The following is a 23,072-nucleotide window of genomic DNA, read 5'->3' on the forward strand; positions in this document are numbered from 1 at the left end:
GACTTCCCTGTGGGATGGGTCTGGCCGACAAATTGGGCCCTCGGTCCCCCTCAGAAGGGAATCGCCAATGACAATTACCCTCCTTTTTTTCTTAGCGGAGGTAGTCGTAATTTGTGGGGCTGGCTGCCTCGCGTCGGGCAACCCCCTGGATGGGCCTTCATCTTCGTCCTCGTTCGTCTGGCCCTCAAGTTCCAGAGCCCCATATCTGTTGTGTAGGGGCAGCTGGGAAGGTTGAGGTGAGGGAGACCGGCCGGGGGTTCGCCTGGCACCCCGAGCAGGGACCTGTGTCTATTCCCCTCCATCGCCTGGGTCCCCTCCTTCTGCCTGGTGGCAAGAGGGCAAGGGTTCTTCTGCTTCTTGCGGAGCCTCCGTGTGCTGCCCTTGCCTCAGGGATGGCAGGGTGCGGCTCCACCAATCTATCTCCCTCTCACACTCCCTGATGCTCCTTAGCCTCTCCACTTCCTCTTTCAGCTCTGCCACCAGGCTGAGCAGATCATCCACCTGGTCGCAGCGCACACAGGCATCGTCTCTGCTGCCCTCCTGTACAAGGGACAGCCTCAGGCACTCCCTGCAGCCGGAGACCTGGACAGATGTGTGTTTGCGTAGGGGCTCCGTCTGGGTCACCACGTTTGTCCTGGCAATGGCTTTCGGCCATAAGGTGCATCCGTAGGTCCTGAGGGAACTGACGGATGAAGTTTCTAAGCCACCATCCATCATATTTGAGAAGTCGTGGCAGTCCAGTGAAGTTCCCACTGACTGGAAAAGGGGAAACATAACCCCCATTTTTAAGAAAGGAAAAAAGGAAGACCCAGGGAACTACAGGCCACTCAGTCTCACCTCTGTGCCCGGCAAGATCGTGGAGCAGATCCCCCTGGAAACCATGCTAAGGCACATGAAAAATAAGGATATGATTGGTGACAGCCAACATGGCTTCACTAAGGGCAAATCGTGCCTGACAAATTTGGTGGCCTTCTACAACGGGGTTACAGCACGGGTGGATAAGGGAAGAGCAACTGACGTCATCTACCTGGACTTGTGCAAAGCATTTGACACTGTCCCGCATGACATCCTTGTCTCTAAATTGAAGAGACATGGATTGACAGATGGACCACTTGGTGGATAAGGAATTGGCTGGATGGTCGCACTCAAAGAGTTGCGGTCAATGGCTCTATGTCCAAACGGAGACCAGTGATGAATGGCGTTCCTCAGGAGTCAGTATTGGGACCAGCACTGTTTAACATCTTTGTCAGCGACATGGACAGTAGGATTGAGTGCACCCTCAGCAAGTTTGCTGATGACACCAAGCTGTGTGGTGCGGTCAACATGCTGGAGGGAAGGGATGCCATCCAGAGGGATCTTGACAGGCTTGAGAGGTGGGCCCGTGTGAACCTCATGAAGTTCAACAAGGCCAAGTGCAAGGTCCTGCACATGGGTCAGGGCAATAGCAAGCACAAATACAGGCTGGGCAGAGAATGAATTGAGAGCAGCCCTGAGGAGAAGGACTTGGGATGTTGATTGATGAGAAGCTCAGCATGACCCGGCAATGTGCGCTTGCAGCCCAGAAAGCCAACTGTATCCTGGGCTATATCAAAAGCAGCGTGGCCAGCATGTCGAGGAAGGTGATGCTGCCCCTCTACTCTGCTCTTGTGAGATCCCACCTGAAGTACTGTGTTCAACTCTGGGGCCCCCAATGTAAGAAGGACATGGACCTGTTGGAGTGAGTCCAGAGGAAGGTCACGAAGGTGATCAGAGGGCTGGAGCACCTCTCCTATGAAGACAGGCTGAGAGAGTTGGGGTTGTTCAGCCTGGAGAAGAGAAGGCTCCAGGGAGACCTTACATAGCAGCCTTCCAGCACCTGATGGGGGCCTACAAGAAAGCTGGAGAGGGACTTTTTACAAGGGCATGTAGTGATAGGACAAAGGATAATGGCTTTAAACTGAAAGAGGGTAGATTTAGATTAGATATAAGGAAGAAATTCTTCACTATGAGGGTGGTGAGGAACTGGAACAGGTTGCCGAAAGAAGTGGATGCCCCATCCCTTCAAGTGTTCAAGGCTGGGTTGGATGGGGTTTGGAGCAACCTGGTCTAGTGGAAGGTGATCCTGCCCATGGCAGGGGGGTTGGAACTAGGTGAGATTTAAGGTCCCTTCCAACCCAAACGATTCTATGATTCTTTGATTCCTAGAGTATTCCTTGAGGGATTTAGATCTGGTCATAATGTCACAATTTAAAACAGCCTAAAAATATGTACTTGAATATTGAAATATCACCTGAAGAATGGTTCTTTCTTCCCCTGAGTTTGTCACGCTGCTTGCTTTCCTGGCTCTATCTGCTGCATGCATAATAGTATAGTATAATAATATTAATTATTGTGCATTTTTCCTTGGCAGGGTGTGTGTGCTAGTTTTAGGAATAAGATCTGCACTGAGCAGTGTGTGAGCTTTGGAGGACAGCTTGGAGATAGGGACTCTGTTACAGTCCCTGCTCTGAGGACAGCTGTCTCCCAGCATCATGCTGTATCTCTTCTGCTGCAGCAATGGTCTTTGTGGTTCAGGGAAGCTCCAGCTCTTTGCTGCTTCTTTGCACTGGGGATGGGAGGAGTGGTTACTGGGGACTGCAGTGATGCAGGAAGGATTGTGGAGAGTGGGGAAAGAATTTGCTCACGGCCTAGACAGGTACACTCTTCGCTGGGTAAAAAACTGGATGGACGGCCGAGCCCAGAAAGTTGTGGTCAACGGAGTTAAATCCAGTTGGCGGCCGGTCACGAGCGGTGTTCCCCAGGGCTCAGTGCTGGGGCCGGTCCTGTTCAATATCTTTATCAACGATCTGGACGAGGGGATCGAGTGCTCCCTCAGTAAGTTTGCAGACAACACCAAGTTGGGCGGGAGTGTTGATCTGCTCGAGGGTAGGAAGGCTCTGCAGAGGGACCTGGACAGGCTGGATCGATGGGCTGAGGCCAACTGTATGAGGTTCAACAAGGCCAAGTGCCGGGTCCTGCACTTCGGCCACAACAACCCCAGGCAACGCTACAGGCTTGGGGAAGAGTGGCTGGAAAGCTGCCCAGAGGAAAAGGACCTGCGGGTGCTGATTGACAGCCGGCTGAACGTGAGCCGGCAGTGTGCTCAGGTGGCCAAGAAGGCCAACAGCATCCTGGCCTGTATCAGAAATAGTGTGGCCAGCAGGAGCAGGGAGGTGATCGTGCCCCTGTACTCGGTACTGGTGAGGCCGCACCTCGAATACTGTGTTCAGTTTTGGGCCCCTCACTATAAGAAAGACATGGAGGTGCTGGAGTGTGTCCAGAGGAGGGCAACGAAGCTGGTGAAGGGCCTGGAGCACAAGCTTTATGATGAGCGGCTGAGGGAACTGGGGTTGTTTAGCCTGGAGAAGAGGAGGCTGAGGGGAGACCTTATCGCGCTCTACAGCTACCTGAAAGGAGGTTGTAGCGAGGTGGGTGTTGGTCTCTTCTCTCAAGTAACAGCGATAGGACGAGAGGAAATGGCCTCAAGTTGCACCAAGGGAGGTTTAGATTGGACTTTAGGAAAAATTTCTTTACTGAAAGAGTGATCAGGCCTTGGAACAGGCTGCCCAGGGAAGTGGTGGAGTCACCATCCCTGGAAGTATTTAAAAGACGTGTAGATGAGGCCCTTAGGGACATGGTTTAGTGGGCATGGTGTGTTGGGTTGACGGTTGGACACGATGATCTTAGAGGTCTTTTCCAACCTGTATGGTTCTATGATTCTATGATTCTTCTCCTCATGCCTTCCTCAGAAGCTGATTTCAAAGCAGGTTTCTGACCACTACTGAGTTGCTTGGGTGGAGCCTGTGTCACCCTGGTGTCACTCCTCAGTGCAGGGATTGAAAGCAGCCCTGCAGCCCATTCTGTGCCCTAGGAGAGTAGCTAGAAGGAACATCAGTTTCTCATGGGACCTAAGGGCAGCACAGATGGACACTGCTGCTTGCTATCCTGTGGAGTTCTCTCTAGGAAGCCACATGGCTTCTCCATACAGCACACCTGGAAGCTGAAGTCCAGCTTCATAAAGATGCTCCAGACTTGGAAAGGCTCTGGCCTCAAATAGTCCAGCTCGTCTGACTCCAGAAATGGCTACTTAATCCATAACATGACAATCTTCACGCAGCATTGTATGGCGAAGTGTGGCCATTGCTTTCCACAGCCTTATGGGTTCCCTTCTCTGGACAGCTGCCTGTGGAGCCTCCTCTCTTGTCTCAATGCCTCATTGCAGCCACTTGCAGCCAGCCTTCTTTCCCCATGACTCAGGGAGCTAAACAAAGGAACTGAAGGTGATTCAAACTATCACGATGGGGTATTAGGGAACACAAACACACCACTAACATAGGGAGGCTACATTGGTAAGTACATTAATGATTTACACTCACCTGCAAATTCTCTCCATTTGAAAGATGATGGGAGTATCACTGGCATACGTAATAGAAAGAGGCAAATGTAAGATTTCTGCTGTTTCCGTTCATAATCACCCACCAAAGGTACTTGGAGTTGGACAAGTCAGTCAGCTCAACCATCCAGATGGATGTCACCAAACCAGTTAACCATTTTTTCCTTCTTTGTAAGCATCAGGTTGAGCAGAGCGCCTCCCTTGATTGGGTCCTCAATCACCTGTGCTAGGAAGTTGTCATGAGTGTACTCCAGAAATGTTCTGGATTGTTTGTGCTGTGCTGTATTGTCCCTCTATAGGATATCAGGGTGGTTAAAGTGTCCCATGAGGACTAGGGCCTATGAGTGTGAAGGTTTGAGGAAGACCTCATCTACTTCTTCCTGATCAGGCACTCTGTACAGATACTGCACCCCCCATAATCCGTGTTGATCTGCCTGCTAATCCTGAGCCATAAGCTCTCAACAGGCCCATTTTTCACCCCAAGGCAGAGCTCCATGTAATCCAGCTGCTCTCACATTGTGGTGGTGCATTTCCCCCCCCCCTTCCTCTGGGCTATGATACGATCTCAGGAACTTCTATTAAGCTGTAGCCATTGTGTACGGGTTGGGTGGTTGAGCGTCCCTTGACTGTACCAGGCACTCTTGCATGGCTAAGGTGGGGAGTGACACCGATCGTACCAGGGACACTAGCTACATGATCAAGGTAGGGAACAAGAACCAGAGACAATTTGTCATCTCTGACAGCCCTGAAGTATTCCCTACCTAGATCATAGCTCAAGCGGAACGATACCATTGTTACCGTGAAACAATACCATAATTACCACCCTGGACCACCTCGGATAGTAGTCAAAATGGAAATTTACTAATGACTAAAGCCAATCATCCTGCAAACCTATAAACAGCAGTCCCAAGCGAGACCCTTTTGAGCTCTCCTGGACCGCAGCAGGCTGCATCCAGAATCTCCCTCTGAGTGGGACGCCTCTCAGAGTCTGCAAACTCTAGAATTTGCGATACTCGGAGGATCACCAAGATTCGGGCTGGAAGATTCCTCGGGGCTCAATCCTTCACCCATTGAGAAATGCCAAAACATTTAACGTGAGTATTTCATGAGACTTGAGGGGAATTTTTAACAGGTATACTGTATAAATTTAGCTAGCTTTAGGCCTTTATAAACTCATTTAGCTTTGGTACTGTATTCATATGCATATATATAAAAGTATTGATTAATCTAGATCTTTTTGCACATTTATCTGTACAATTACTAACAAGTATAACCTGTAGCTCAATTGGTTTAGTATTTGTAGAAAAAAAACTTGACTAACTCCTTTTTGTAGCTGCCAAATTGATTAATGCTTAAGTACTGTTGGACTCTAAGTTGCTGCTAAACACCCTTAACCCTTTAGTCATAAACCATTGCCCAGGTCCAAGATTAAGGGTAGATCCAGCCGCACCTAGGCTCCTCCCTGAGAAGGAGTTTAGAAAGCAAGGGGGTCTACTCTGAACCTTGTGACTCAATGGGAGGGTCTTCTTATCCCTTTTGTATTAGACACAAACCGTTGTCCAAGTCTGAGACTAAGGTTGGGTCCAGACGGATCTTCTTTGAACCTCGTGATTCAACAGGAGGGTCCCCCTTACCCTTTTATCCTCAGTCTCTGTACAAATCACTCCAACACAATTCTGATACGATTTTTCCCTGTGTATACTTAATCCATGTAATGAGTAATAGAGTGAACCTTGCCATGGAATTCTGTTAAGTCACGTTTCTATAAATTTCTATTAAAATCACCCTTTGCCAATACCTTTGCCAGTGATTAAAACCACTCATTCGTGACACATGTAAAGGGCAACTCCTGCTCATCACCTTCCTAGCCTGTCCTTCCTGAAGAGTTTGTATCCATCCATTGCAGCACTCCTGTCACATGAACTTTCCCACCACTTTCTGTGACCCCAATGAGATTGTAGCCCTTTAATGGCATGCAAACTTGTAATTCCTTCTCTTTGCTCCTCATACTGAGTGTATTAGTGTACAGTCACTTCAGAAAGGTACAACACAATCATGGTGGTTTCCCAAGAAAAAATTATAGCTTCCCCCCATGATGTCCTCTCAGCACTTCCTTATTTGTGGGTGGGCCCCATTCTGTCATGTTCTGTTGATTTTGAGTGCTCTTAACCACATCGCTCTGCCCCATTGCTTGCCAGACCAGTCCACCACTTGCTTCCTCACTTGAATGTGGGTCACCATCTCCCTCCTATCTTATAGTCTTCTCAGGTTGGCCAGCCTGTTGGCAAAGATGTTTTTTTTACCCCACTTTGTCAGGTGGATTCTATCCCTCCTTACCAGTCCTCGTCCCCCAAAGAGGGTCCTGTGGTTTTAAAGTCAAACCATTGTCAGTGATACAGCTGCACGACAACATGCTGAACCTCAAGATCCATCCACTCCTCCTTAATCCTTTCCACTTTGGCAGTAGGATCAAGAAGAAAACCATCTGCACCCCCCTGACCTTAACCTTCACCCCCAAAGCCATGTAGTCACTCTCGATATGCTCAGAGACTCTCCTGGCAGGATTGTCAGTGCCCGTGTGGGCTAACATCAATGGATAATAGTCTAAGGGCTGAACAGTCCTCAGCAACCTCTCCCTAGGATCCCACATCTAAGCACCCCATGAAGCAACAAACCTCCCTAGAGAGCAAGTCCAATTGCGAAATGGGCCCTCTGTTCCCCACAGGAGAGAATATTTGTAATGAAGTTTAATAATGGGCAATATTAGTTTTTTAAAAAAATATTGGCATGGTTTAACCCCAGCCGGCATCTAAACACCACACAGCCGCTCGCTCACTCCCCCCCCCCCCCCCCCCCCGGTGGGATGGGGGAAAGAATTGGAAGAGTGAAAGTGAGAAAACTCATGCATTGAGATAAAGACACTTTAATAGGTAAAGCAAAAGCCACACATGCAAGCGAAGCAAAGCAAGGAATTAATTTACTACTTCCCATCGGCAGACAGGTGTTCAGCCATCTCCAGGAAAGCAGGGCTCCATCACATGTAGCGATTACTTGGGAAGACAAATGCCATCACTCTGAACATCCCCCCTTCCTTCTTCTTCCCCCAACCTTATATGCTGAGCATGATGTCATATGGTAAGGAATACCCCATTGGTCAGCTGGATTAGCTGTCCTGACTGTGCTCCCTCCCAGCTTCTTGTGCACCTGGCCGAGCATGGGAAGCTGAGAAGTCCTTGACTAGAGTAAACACTACTTAGCAACAACTAAAACATCAGTGTCTTATCAACATTGTTCTCATACTAAATCCAAAACATAGCACTATACCAGCTACTAGGAAGAAAATTAACTCTATCCCTGCCAAAACCAGGACAGTATCCACCCCTTATTCCATACCATTTACATCATGCCCAAGTCCCACACTATCCAATACATTCTCATTACTCACCATCCCCCTTCCCATCCTTTGATATAATACACAGATATCATTCCCTTCGTCTATGGACCACCCTTGTAAAATGTCTGTAAAATGTCCATAAATGTCCACAAAATGTGGGTTCTGCATTCATTTAGTCCATGACTTAAGGTTCCATCTGTCATGGTGGTCACTCAGGTCAGGAAAGGTGGTGTGTTGCGTGGAGTTACTGGGCACCAAAGCCAGCTCAGGTTGGGTCACTGCTGCACTTGCACTGCTTCTTGTAAGGCTTGTCCTCCATTGGTTCAGGTGGTTCCTGCTATAGTAATTCCTATAACATGCAACTCAAATCACGGGTTACAACAACTTAAATGTACATCCATTACAATCTCCACCCCTGGTCCCTTTGGGCCAGATTATAGTGTTTAACATTGCAATGAACTCCTCCCCTTGCCCCTGCTTCGTCTTGGGCTTATCCACAGACTGCAGTCCCTTAGGGTTGTACCTGCTCCAAGTGGAACCTTATCCATGAGCCACAGTTTCTCCAGGGGTGTACCTGCTGCGGCATAGACTTATCCACAGCCACAGACGCTTCGAGGTGCACTGGCTCCAGTGTGGCCTTACCCACAGCCACAGTCCCTTCAGAAGGAAACCTGCTCCAACATGGCCTTACCCATGGCTGCAATCCCTCCAGGGGGGTACCTCCCCTGTCATGGGCTTATCCACAGCCACACGCTTTGTGGTGCTCCAGCATGGCCTCATGCACAGCCACTGACGCTTCCAGGTGTACCTGCTGCAGCATGGACTTACCCACAGCCAAAGATGCTTCGAGGTGTACCTTCTCCAGCGTGGACTTATCCTTAGGCCACAATCCCTTCAGAGGTATACCTGCTGTGGCATGGACATAATCACGCCCACAGACGCTTCAAAATATACCTGCTTGGGCATGGGTTTATCCACGGCCACAGATGCTTTGGGGTGTCCCGCTCCCATGTGGACTCATCCACAGGTCACAGTCCCTTCGACTCGAGATCATACTGGAATTCCAGCCTGTCCATTACAGCAGCACAGAAACAGCAGCGATGCCCTGGCCATCTGCCAGCCCAGGCACATCACCATTGCTGTTATCAAAATGTTCCCAGGCACAGCAGAGTAAGACGATAAGCAGCACAGCAGTACAGCAAGCAGCAGAAGCAAAAAGCAGCCACTAACGAGCACTAGACTCTAATATACAGTAAGGCAAGCAAGCCCCATGGCAAGCACAGGAGCCTGCCAGTGAATACCTAAACAGCAATAACAGCTATAAATTCGATCTAGCACATTCCAATCAAACCTGTCGTTATCTCAAAGGCTTTGAGCCCCATGTTGGGCGCCAAAAAGGACTGTTGTGGTTTAACCCCAGACAGCATCTAACCACCACACAACTGCTCGCTCACTCCCCCCCCCGGGTGGGATGGGGGAGAGAATCGGAAGAGTGAAAGTGAGAAAACTCATGCATTGAGATAAAGACACTTTAATAGGTAAAGCAAAAGCCACGCACAAAAGCAAAGCACAGCAAGGCATTCGTTCACTACTTCCCATCTGTCAGCAAGTGTTCAGCCATCTCCAGGAAAGCAGGGCTGCATCACACATAACGGTTACTTGGGAAGACAAACACCATCACTCTGAACGTCCCCCCCTTCCTTCTTCTTCCCACAGCCTTATATGCTGAGCATGATGTCATATGGTAAGGAATACCCCATTGGTCAATTGGTTTAACTGTCCTGACTATTCTCCCTCCCAGCTTCTTGTGCACCTGGCAGAGCATGAGAAGCTGGAAAGTCCTTGACTACCGTAAACACTACTTAGCAACAACTAAAACATCAGTGTCTTATCAACATACTAAATCCAAAACACAGCTCTATACCAGCTACTAGGAAGAAAATTAACTCTATCAGGACAAATATATATAGCATTATACCATCAAAACCAATCTGAAGTTCACTATATTTCTAATTGCAAACATTTAAATACATAACTTGTATATACCCCCCACATACTGGTTTTCTATGGCATTATCCTCCTTGAGCTCATATGCAGTATTTGAGAAAGATGTTTTGGCTTTGGTTTCTCAAGACATGTCAAATTATATCACTTTTAACCTTAGTAGCAGTGGAGTACAAGGCAGAAAGTACAACGCTATTAAAACTTGTCCACACAACAGTAAGAGTAACTTGAAACAAGTCAGTCATTCTTCCTGTGATGCTCTCTTCCACAGATCCTAACTTTACTGTTTCTTCCACCTGTCCTTTCATCTTTTCCTTCTCTTCCATTTTCCCCCTTTTTGCCAATGACATTCTTTTTGCATCCTGTACTGCTTGCATCTGGAGCTGCTTGGCCTGTACTCTTTTCTGGAAAAAAAAAGAAAAGAAAAAACCCCAGCCCATATTTCTTTAGATGACCTTCAGTTTCTCTGGAACAATAAACTGGAAGCAGGTAGAAGACTTGAGGAAGTTCCTGTTTTGGCATAGTTTATCAAATGTGATGTTAACAGACACAAATCTCAGGTAGATGTGGCTACCTACTCACTTACCTATAAACTTCCTAGCAAACAATGACCACATATGGGAGTGCAAATGATACCTGTTTCTTCTAGTAAACATAGCTGAGAATGTATTAATCCTGCAATTAATACTTACTATTAGTTACTTCAGAACTCAGTTAAACATGGAGAGTTTTGCTCATAAGGTATAAAATAAATGCTAATCACGTTGCCCTACAGTGAAAAGTACAGGAATCAGGAAACAGGGCAGAGGGCATCAGAGGCTCTCAGAACAACAGATTGAATTGCTCAAACTGGTCTGAGTTAGGGAATTTCAGGTTGTTTTAAATTAAGGACAACAATGGGAGAGAAAAAAGAAACAAAACAAAGTAACAAACAAAAACCTTTCTACCTCAAAATTAACTAGAAAGGAAGACACCACTTAAAAAGACGTTTGTTTATTGCTGAGAAAAATTCTGTCTACAGGAAGACATTCACACCTGTTCCGAATTGAATTCACTGAATCTGAATTGAATTAATTTTGGCATTTGCCATACAGGAAAGGGATTACTACAAAAAGAAGCAGTAACTTACATAATTACTATTTAACATCCTAGCACCACCCAGCTGTATCCCTAACACATTACATTTTCAAAGACAAGATAGTAAAATTCTGTTTTTGAAATGAATGTAATTTTTTTCATGTTTAAGTCCTCCAGTGTACAGCTGCCATATTACCCACCATTTGTCCTTGTAGTTTGATGACTGTTCTGTTCTATTCTATAATAGTTTGATTCTATTCAGAGCCCATACTGGTAAGCATGTATGTTTGATATAACTTATCTCCAGTGGGACAGACCCCACTATCCCCAACACACAGTTTTACATGTATTCAGATTTAAACATCCCATCCCAGGCAGCCACTAAAAGACAGATCAATCACAGAACTTCTGTGAATACAGCAATTCTGTATCCATCTTCACATTTGACAGATTTCTCATTCAATCCATGTGAGCATCTGATATGATTAAAATAGTATAATTTCTACCATGCTAGTCTTCTACTGCTATGTAGCATGTGATGCATGTAACCTGGCCTCATTTTTATCAGCACAAGTGTGGTTTCCAAGAACCACTGACGTGCGGAAAACAGACTCCACAACCTAAAAGGTTATAAAGTAGGTATGTTTATTCAGCACTGGGCAGCACGGGGGGTAGTCCCACCAAAGTCGTGTGCGCCAGGGTACTTAACTTACAGGGGTTATATGCAATCAATATATACATATTCATTACATTCCTTAGAAAAGGTGGTCTTATGGTAATGAGTTCCTGGAAGTCATTTACATACTCCAAGCATGCGCAGTAAAATTAGGGTTAGGGTCTTTTCCTTCTCCGGTGGTGGTCCATAGTCTTCTTCACTGTGTCCATTAGTTGAACTCTGGGCTTCCTTTGTCTATATATGGTCACTTAATTAACTCATCAGTTCCTCGACTCTTGGAATGTAACGAGGCATCAGGTTATCTTGTCCTTTAACACTTATCCCTTTACAGTTGTTCATTGTTAGTGATTTACATGGGACACTTATCACAGGTGTTACATAGGAGGCCTAAGGAGCCAGCTCAAGGTCTATCCTCTCTTATCAAGTGGGAGGATGCACTACAGTAAGGTCTCAGTCAGGAATTGTTAGTTACTTTAGTAATTCAAGGATCCTGTTATCTACACAGCCTTTGTAACTTCTGCTTACAATATTTATTATGCATATAACAGCATCTTGTCTATCCAAGTTGCTAGCTGCAAAAGATTACACTAGCAAGCCAGACAATGACTCTGCTATTAACCCTTAAGTGTTAGTTCCCTCTATCACCACAGTAGTGTGGTATCAACAATTCCATGCATAAAAGTCAGAAATCTCATTTATTTCTCTTCTAATATACAGATAGAGGTGATTAAGAGGTAGAATTTCTACGGAAAGCTCCACTCTGCCTAGCTTATTAGATCTATTGTGGTCCTTCAGCCTGGAAAGTTGTCTATTGATGTCTACAGTAGCTAACCTTCGTCTTAGAGTATTTCCTTTGCTCTGCACTCACCTTAAAGATTCTTCTCTCTTGAAACTGAAAGTAGAAACACTGTAGCAGCTCTCTTAAAGCTGGTGGGTTTACAAAAAACACAGCTATTCAAGTGAGTGAACTGAACCTTTTTATTTAAATTCCTTCGTAAAACACATTTTATTGGTTCATTACAAGGAAGACATACCCAGGTCAGTACACATGCACAAACCACTGTACTCTTGTAGCAGTGACATTCAGACTTACCCAGCAATACCAAGCACTCCTGCCTATGCTGCTCATTCCAGGAGTTCCTTCTGCAAGTGAAGACTTCATGACAATGCATGCAAGGTGATAGCTGAACACCTGCTGAATGTCCACACTGATAGCAGTATTTAAAGAATGGTAGTCTAGAACAAAGGTAGTTGTAAAATGAAAGCACATTATTGTTTGTTTAGGGTTTTCCTTCATCTGACAGCATGTTTGCAGATCACAGTAAAACAAAATCAAAATGGCTACGGTATAGAAATAATGTTCAACAATAATGTTCAACAATAAAGAAACAGGAGACTCCGTAGCTTACCATGGGAGCCTGTGGGGAACAGACTGCATACCAGCTGCAAAGCCAGCCCCCAGAAAAGCCAAGTGTCCCAGTGAGAAACATGCCCAAGCTTTTACCAAACCAACATCCACATCCTGCCATACACTAGCACACTGTGTGCTTTAGTGTACTCATGACACTGAGTCTGGAGATGTCCATTTTCAAACTGGCAGGCAGACTATATTATATATGGTCAGACATAACAAAGCCAAGCTGGCAAACTTTAAAAAATCCTCATAGAACCCACTGGAATACTGCAGAGACAAACAGGGACACTCACAGGCCACTGCACCACAACAGTTACTCCGAAGTTGGAACATAAAACGAAGAGTACTGGGGCTAAGGCTTTCAGTGGGACTGGGAAGCAGAATGTTAGATCCAAGTGCAAGCTGGGCTATGTATTTACATCCTTTTAAAAGCATTTAAAAATCCTTTCCCAACAGCTAGCAAGTTTCACTGAGGTTTCATCTGTCTCTGCAAGTCATTGCTGAGATCTATTTGTAAAATCTTTGTGTGCTACTTTAACCTTCCAGATTTTATTTTAATTCACTTTATGTTCTTCTGGCTATTTCTGCATCTTATGCTATTATTGATCCATTTTTGTTCAACAAAAATGCTACCTCAAAATTTCTGTCTTCAAAAATGCCCCAGTTCCTGACACCTTGTTACTTCCTCTTGATTCAAACACTGAGACAAAGTTCAGAAGCCTGTGAATTTCCTGCAGCAGGAGAAACTGATGACAGAATTCAGTATCTTTGAGGCATTTCCTTTGTTATTCAAATTCTGTTAATACACAGTTCCAAGACTAACATTCAAATTGTACAAGTTGTTCCTGCAATTTCTGGAGAAATGTAAGCTACAAAATTTGTATAGGCCTATTTCTTAGCATTTGCATGCTACTCTAAGGTACTGATGTCATCAATTGGTTTAAAACACAAGGACACACTGCTTCCCACAAGAAGACTGAATATTATGCAGACTCTCATGGCAAAGTCTGAAGCTGAAAAGGAGTGATGTGATCAGAGCACAGAAAGAAGTTAATTGCAGCTGATAAGTCAGGATAGACTAGAGAGGAAAATTAGAAAGGAGAAAAATGGCAGAGTGGCAATAGTTTTGGTGAGGAAAAAAACCAGGGCATAGTATTTTTGACTAAGAACAGTCAATTCTTGAGTGCAATATCTCTGCCCTACCTCACTTCTTCCACGTGATGGCTCCCTCCTTTCTTCTTTGAAACACGTGTATGAATGGCTGAATCCATTACATCAACAAAAAGGGGGTACGGGGGAAAACAAAAATCAGTATTCTGACTTGAGAATTAGAATACTAGTGATAAGATCGACCTTCATTAAAAGTCTGCTTGGCTCTGTCTGCTGTATAAAATTTGGAGATATATAAAAAAATGCATCTTCCATCAACAAGCTTCAGAAGCCAAGAAAAAAGGAGCCAAGTTGTTATGTCACAGCCAAGAGGAAGAAAACACACCGATAATTTACTCTTACTTCCTGCTTGTGACAAACTACAGAGTTACAGGTTATGCTGAACTGCAACGGTAACAATCTTATATTCAGCATTCACATCCCAAGTGTGATACATCTTCTGCCCCAAAGACTGGTATTTGGAGACCTAGGTTCTAAGCCTGATTTCACCACACATTTGAGCACTACTGAAGATGTAACTCAAATAATCTTAATTTATATATTCGTTGTTGCTACTCTAATAGCAGAAGAACATTGATACAATGGGAGTCTTTGGAAAGGACTTGAGAGTGAGTTGTCATAAGGAATGAAAATACGCTAGACGTCCACAGTCACCATTGCATGCATCCTGTTCCCTGCACTAAATGCAAAGCAATTCCACGGTTCTCCCATGAGAGAGGAGCAAACTCCCTCAATCACGCCTTAACACATAGTAATAGAACTTGTATAGGGATTTACTAGGAAGCAGCTGACAGGTGCTAAACTCGTATTCAGATTTTCTTCACGATGCCTTGTTCATTCTCTTTAATGTTTGTAGAACCCTTACATCTCCTTACCAAATATGTAGGAGCAGTTTTTTTATTAGGAGTTACCTTTTCAGACAGTAACACCAGAGTTATAACAATAAATTCCCTCTCACACCAGGTGATGCTACCCTTAATCTTGAACTACTCTTAGGCTTGAATCTTGGATCATCTCAGCTCTTCTTGATCTCATTCTTTCTCTTTCAGGATGACATGCTTACAGAGCTTTGCTGTAATGTGTTCCAGCAGTGATCATTGTGTTTGAAAAACTTCCTGCTCAGATGCTCACAGTATGTGGTATGGTGTGTGAGCAACTCTATCCTGCAAGATAACATGAGTTAATCCACTAATGTATGGGAACACTAACACAAGTGTTTCAGAGTTAAAGCCGACACATTCCAAAAGCACAGCATCATCCCTGCTGGATCCTGGCTTGAAGCTCAGTCAGTGATAGGGGGCACAAGACATAGAATCATAGAATCATTAAGGTTGGAAAAGACCTCTAAGATCATCAAGACCAACCGTCAACCCAACACCAGCGTGCCTTCTAAACCATATCCCTAAGCACCACATCTACACGTCTTTTAAATACTTCCAGGGATGGTGACTCCACCACTTCCCTGGGCAGCCTGTTCCAATGCTTGACCACTCTTTCAGTAAAGAAATTTTTCCTAATATCCAATCTAAACCTCCCTTGATGCAACTTGAGGCCATTTCCTCTCGTACTATCACTAGTTACTTGGGAGAAGAGACCAATACTCACCTCACTACAACCTCCTTTCAGGTAGTTGTAGAGAGCGATAAGGTCTCCCTTGAGCCTCCTCTTCTCCAGACTAAACAGTCCCAGTTCCCTCAGCCGCTCCTTATAAGACTTGTCCTCCAGACCCTTCACAGACCAGCCACAGCACAATTACAAGGCACCGATACACAGCTATGGCTGTGTGCCACCAACCAGCCCTACAAAGCTGCCCAGGTGGTAAAACCCAGGACTGGTTCTCCAGCTGCTTCCCAGGACTTTCCCAGCTCCTTGTCAGGAACACTGAAGGCAAGAGTTCCTATGTGACCAGAGTCTCAGTTAAAGCACTGAGACACATCCAGGTTAGATGTTCTAGTTGTTCCAATTATCAGTTTGGTGAGTGCTCAACAAGTTAACTAAAACAATTTTCAAATGTTTCTTCAAGGGGGATCATAGAATCATAGAATAGTTTGGGTTGGAATGCACCTTTAAAGGTCATCTAGTCCAACCCCCCTGCCATGCGCAGGGACATCTTCAACTAGATCAGGTTGCTCAGAGCCCCATCCAACCTGACCTCGAATGTTTCCGGGGATGGGGCATCTACCACCTCTCTGGGCAACCTGTTCTAGTGTTTCACCACCCTCATTGTAAAAAATTTCTTCCTTCTATCTAGTCTAGATCTACTCTCTTTTAGTTTAAAACCATTACCCCTTGTCCTATTTCAACAGGCCCTGCTAAAAAGTTTGCTGCCATCTTTCTCATAAGTCCTCTTTAAGTACTGAAAGGTCGCCTCAGACCCTCTCTTCTCCAGGCTGAATAAGACCCATGCTCTCAGCCTTTCTTCATAGAAAAGGTGTTCCAGCCCTCTGATCATTTTTGTGGCCCTCCTCTGGTCTATGTCTTTCCTGTGCCGAGGACTCCAGAGCTGGACGCAGTACTCCAGGTGGGGTCTCACCAGGGTGGAGTAGAGGGGCAGAATCACCTCCCTTGACCTGCTAGCTGTCATTCTTTTGATGCAGCCCAGGATACGGTTGGCCTTCTGGGCTGCAAGCTCACATTGTCAGCTCATGTCCAGCTTTTCGTCCACCAGTACCCCCAAGTCCTTCTCGGCAGGGCTGCTCTCAATCCCTTCATCCCCCAGCCTATATTGATACTGGGGGTTGCCATGACCCAGGTGCAGGACCTTACAGTTGGAAGCTGCCCTCATCTTGCAGAGCTCCTCTCCCAGCCCTTCTGGAAGCACCAAAAAGTTTCATAGAAATGAAAAGACAGCTAGAGAGCACTGCTTGTGCACTATTATGGTCCTCAATTCCCCAGTATTGCTTCCCTGTAGCAAGTGCCAGCCAGGAGAGTATAGGCAAAAGTGCAGAGCAAGGCAGGAAAGTAAGTAAGGTACCTGGAGTATGGTGATCAAGTTTGACCTGTGATTACAGCTGTAAATAGTTTAATTTATTTTCCTGTTTGAGGATCAGCTGCGATTGCAAGCAAACAAATCACAATTTAATGTCTACATAGAACATTGGTGTGGGATGCAAAAAACCTTGTTAGCTCTAACCAGGCTGCTCCATGAACGAGGTGCACCATTACTCTTTTTCTTTTCAGAACAATTACTGTTTACGTTCCAGAGGTAAGCAATCTGCTTATCATGTAAGCTTTCTTGTTAATAAGAAAGCTATAAAAAAAAAATCTTATATTCATTCTAATTAGAACTGTCACAGAATCCCAGGCTCTATAAAAGTTTTTTAAAACAAATATATCCAGGAAAAAAATCATCAGGCAAAAATTTATTAGTTATACTTCACCGTAAGATTCTTTTTATAAGGAATTAATAAGTGATTAAGGATGACTTTAGTAAATCCATTTATTCATTTAGCAAATATATATTTTAGTTATTTTATATGCAATATATAACATATAATACATAATACATATTTTAATGTAGGTTTTATTTAAATATATATTTTATTTAGGAAATCCGTTATTTTAAAGTTTGATCAATAATGTCCTTTCATAGCTTACAACACATCTAAAATTACGGTAATATATAACCCACAATAACTTCTCCTGATTTGATTGTAGCCTCACGGAAACACATATTACTTTTGGTTTTAATGCCTGAGTTTAAGATCATGATTAACTCTTTCCAGTCTGATTATGAATGGAATCTTACTATAATATGTGACAGCAAGGATTGCCTTCACAGGCAAAACTATTAGAGGTTTTCAGACTTTAAGTGATTAATGCTTCATTTGGTGCTGAACTGAATCTCACAACAAATGAAGGGAAAAATCAAATTTCCATGAAAGTTTCTGAAGAAGGCCCTAGACAATTCATAAGGACACAACAGGCCATGTATTTGAATGGATGCACATGCACAGTACTTTCAGATATGGGAACTGAAGTCATACCTGATAATATTTATAATAGGCATAGTCAACAGCTTTTCTCTGTCCTTCCCTAAGAGTAACTGATGCAAGGATCTCTGCACCAGCTTCAAGCAGCTTATCAACTGAAGAAAGCAAATCATTATCACATCCAAGCAAAAAGAAAACTTTCCCAAAAAATTGCATTCACACCACAGCTGAAGAGAGAGGATTGAGCATTGGAGCTTAACCTCTATTTGTGAGACTATTTTGTGCACCAAACCATGCATTCCTTCTGCCCCTTTAGAGCCGATGATCAATTGTCAAATCTAAACATGTTTTGTAAGTGAAACTTTCTTGCAGGCAGTTGCTGTTTGTTTCTGGATATCTCACAGTATCTTCACAACAAATGAAGGAGGGACAACTAGTGAGGGAACGGGCAGAACAGAACCCAGCTGGGGAAATTGCCTCTGCTCCCAGACCCCTCAGCTGCAGCCTTCCTCACCTCCACGCTGAATGAGATCAGCCCTGTGCTCCCTGGGACGAGGAGAAAAATTCCAATTTTCACGAGGCCAAACGCTGCCATCGACCTCATCATAGATGAGAGAGTGCACTCATCACAAGTGGTATTGACCACAATAACAACCAAACACAACACATGTCTCTTCATGTGGATGCTGGTTGTGTTTATAAACAAGGTAACAGTCAGATTTGACAGGGCTGTGGGCACTACAACCATCCCACTTGACTTTAACGTAGTTTTTCCTCTTCTACACAAGGAGGTTATCATCCTCTTTGCTCAAACATGAAAATGAATTTCCATAGAAAACCCCTGTTCTTCAGGACAGAAACAAACAGCATCAGTAATAGACACAAATTAATTGTTACGGAAAAAAAAACCAGCTTACCCATTAAAGAGAAAGGAGACTCAATGCACCTGACAAAAATCACTGTTCTTCTGAAGTTTAAAAAAACCAACACCCAGATGTCATCTCACCAAAGCAATCCTCTGTGCTGTCGTTCCCTGCTGTTCATATGCCGTACTGACAGCTGCACAGAGGGCACTTCTTACTGCTCTACTTAATGGCAGATTTGCGTCAGCCCCATGTTTGAGGAGTTCAACCACTGCCTGCAAATGTGCATATGCAAATGTGACAGATTAGTGATTGGAGAAGCCATTATTGACAGTTCTACAGCAGGGAAGTGAGACCCTAGCCAGATCAGTCAAGACTCTAAAGCTTTACAGTGTTTACCACACTTGGAGTATCTGTTAGTATTTGTCATAGCTTCAGTAGCACACAAAAATTTAGTCCACCAGACAGTATTTTTCACTTCTTTTAGCGTGAATCATAATGTCATCATGGAATACTTTATCAAACAACTGTATCAAAGACATGAGAGGGTAACTTTAAAAATCACCTGTCTGATTAATTTATTTTTTAAAAAAAATGCTTTACCACAAAGGTAAGGATTAGATAGGTTGATCACTTACAGCCTATTAGATCATTACTTCATCAGATGTTAGCCTCTGAGAAGGCCAGAGAAGCAGTAGAAGTTGGATATGGGACTATTTAATTCAAAATCATGAAATTTAAATTTTTGTGTTGCAAGAAAACACTTTTGCCCAGAAAAATACCAAAACTGTCTTAAAAATGATGAAGACAGTGTAAGGAAAAAGGTTCAGGTTCAAACACTTGATACAGAATCTATTTTATGTTGCGTGCAGTTGTAGCCACTTCTACTATAGCCCCTTCCATAGTCCACACTCTAGCTCCATATTATATTGCATCTAGTTTTATTTTTATAGATATTTGATACCCTTCCAGTGAAAGGAATATAGTTAAAAAATAACAACAAATATTAACAACAACAAATAACAACACACAACAGATATTTTCTATTATGTTCTACCATTTATCATATGTAAAGTATAAATTTTGTAGTGACAGAAAAAAAGGTAGAATGTTGATTTCATCAAAAATACTGAAAAGGGTTTCCCCCCAGCTTTGCTCATGGCTGTGTTTCCAAGAGAATGCTTCTCTGGATTATTTGTGTGCTTTGTACAGGAGAAAAGTAAACAGGGAAGCAGAAATCACACTCTAACCCTGCCCCTTTCAGCTTATCTGAACCGCTAGGTTACAGTCAGTCACACTTGCCCCCTTACAAGTGTTCTTGCCATGGCCTTGAGTGCTGGGTGCACAACAGCTGAGCTCCATGGGGAGACAGGGTGCCACTCTCACCCCATCATTCTCCTGCCTTGCTTTCCACAAAGAAGATGAGCCAGGAGCCTGGACACAGTTCTATTTGAAGAGAGGTAGAGCACTGCAGACACATTTGCTTCATCACCTGCTTTGGCTGCATATCTTCTCTTGCACCATGCTGGCTGCTGTGGACCTGCTCTTATAGGCCAAGTGTGGGCAGAAGGGAGTCCATTCCCTGCTCGGGAAGACAGGTGGTAACTTCACACACTGAATTCTACTGTGTGAACTATCAGCTTCATCTGTGGAGTGCTGAGCCTCATTACAACCAAATCCTTCCCAAGACTGATCATTAATCTTTTCATAGAACAGCATGCTTCTTACCATCAATGGCTACACTTTTGTCTTATACCCAGAAGCAAGTGTTTTGGTGTTTGGTTGGATTGCTCCAGGCAGGGAGACAGCCTGTAAGAGAACTGAATGTTCTTGTGATTCATAAAATGAACACAGTTCTCCAAATGCTAGTCCCTTCTGAGTCCTATCCAAAAATTTCTGGCTACCTCATGCCATAGTTCTTTAGGACTCCTCTAGTTTGGCTCATGAAACATCCATAGGTTTGAAAGAAAAGTAAAAACTTTATTATTTGCACTGAAGATGTATGATTGCAAACATCACTCATTATGTAGTTTGGCTGTCATCAGAGAAGGCAGACACGAATGGAGAAGTACACCCAAAAAACCGAAGGAACTTAAACATGCTCAGCAAACCATTCCCACTGGCAATTGCTAAGGAAAGTGGTGAATGGCCACTCCACAATGCGTTTGGATTTGCCTGATGCGTTAAAAGGAGGTGGATAACATCTCTGGCATGCATTGTAGGCAAGTACGGTGGAAATAGGTAGAATTAGATCATAATAAAGTTAACTTTTTACTATTACATTTAATAATAATAGTATAATTAATAAAATGAGCAGCATAAACCACATTTAAACCTTTCATCTAAACTATGATGTTATAGTAAAAATATACATCCACTTTCTCATGACTGAGAACGCCAAGCACAGTGGTGTTATACATGAAACTTCTTCACAACCAGATTATCAAATTTCATTAATCCTGCCACCAGAAGGAATGTGTAGGTTTGCTTTGAAGACGTAGGTCTCTCTCAAATACCTTTCTCCAACTGTATGCATCCCAAATCAGCTAGAAGAATGTTACTATAGTACAAAATCAAATGCACAGAGGTTAGTACATGCCAAAACTAAGACTGTCCAACTTCAAATTGGCCTTGCGGATGATGAAGTTAATGGCCAATTAACCAATGGAAACTCAACTAAAGGAGTTTCTCTTGTCAAACAGAACACCAAAGACTTAAGAAATGTTTTTTCCTCAAGTGCTAAGAGATTTTTAATCAGTACAATGCTAATAATACAGTAGAAAAGGAGTTTATTCCTGGTATTCAATCAGCTCCTTACAGAGGGATGAAATGTCTTCACTGCCAAGTTTTGTCATTTGAGATTAGTTTAGAACTACTCCCTATGAGCAGAGCCTCAGATGCTACGATTTTACCTCACGCTCCTTCCACCTTCCTCAGGGACAGGACCACTGTAGGAGGAAAAGCACTCTTGTGGTGGTCCTGCTTCATTTTTCAGTTGCAAAGTGACACCATCTGTCAAGTTGGCTTCTCTGACTTGAGGCTGAAGAATCTAAGTGAAATGATGTGCACATTTGCAACACAGCTTAAAGAGAAATTAACAGAAAATAAACCTGCCTGGTCACCCATTTGTCTGGATCTCAACCATGGACAAGACTTGTTCAGCCACCCTTTTTCTCTCTTCTTCTCTACATTCAGGTCTTATCTGCTAGACTGCTTTTGCACTGTACACTAAGCAGCTTAATAAAACCACTGGAGAAGTATAGGGAAGGCAAATTTGAGAGATAGATGTTAATAACTTTTATTGGGCCAAACAATACAGTGTAGGAAGTGGGAGGGAAGAAGCAAGCTTTCAGGCGCAAAGGGCCTGCCTTGAGTCAAGCTCATTCACATGTCATTCATATAAGATCTATGAATATAGAGTCACCAGATCAGTATAAAAACCAAAATGGTATTTGAGAAAGTAAATCTTCAGGAGCAGCTTCACAAGTATTCCCCAGCCACTCACAAGCTTGGCAACCAGGAAACATAATGAGAAAAAAAATACCTGGAAAGTAAGGAGCTTTGAGTTCTTTCTATTTAAAAAAAAAAAACTTTGAACAATATAATCGCTTTAAACAGCTTTCTGGCCATTCTAAAGCTGATTCTGACAGGCAGGATATTTTACAGTAGGGCACTGAAGCTGCAGTACACATCTAGAATACCACATTATGAATTATAATCCAGTAAAGCCTTGGATGGAAGCCGCACATCGGTCCTGGCTCCTCTTTCTAAGAGGAATTTCACTGCTTCTGCATCTGCGGCTTTAACAGCAAAGAACACAAGGTGTGATGGGACCCTGGATGTGTTGGGATCTGCACCTCGATGAAGCAGCAGTTGGATTGTTTCCCATCTCTTCTGTCGTCTAGAATTGACTTGGAAAATACCAGAATAACATATTAGCACCTTCCAAGAAAACTCTAAAACCTAGTGGACTAAAATGACTCCCAGGTAACAGACATGAAAACTGTCACTTAGCAGAGGGAAGACATGGCATTCTTTAGGGCCACATCACAACTGCCCTACACCACCGAGGCAACAACATTATGACCTGAAGAGGCGACAGCATTGCCAGTGTATGTCAGCCCTCTAAAC

At 43.9% G+C, this 23,072-nt stretch overlaps 1 pseudogene; it reads right to left on the reverse strand.

The window, feature by feature from the left end:
- Positions 1–4,530: 4,530 nt before the first annotated feature.
- Positions 4,531–21,158, reverse strand: LOC142091558 (ankyrin repeat and MYND domain-containing protein 1-like; annotated as a pseudogene).
- Between the last annotated feature and the right edge of the window lie 1,914 nt (positions 21,159–23,072).

Source organism: Calonectris borealis, chromosome 21 (genome assembly GCF_964195595.1).
Source record: "Calonectris borealis chromosome 21, bCalBor7.hap1.2, whole genome shotgun sequence".
In the NCBI taxonomy this organism is placed as follows: Eukaryota; Metazoa; Chordata; class Aves; order Procellariiformes; family Procellariidae; genus Calonectris; species Calonectris borealis.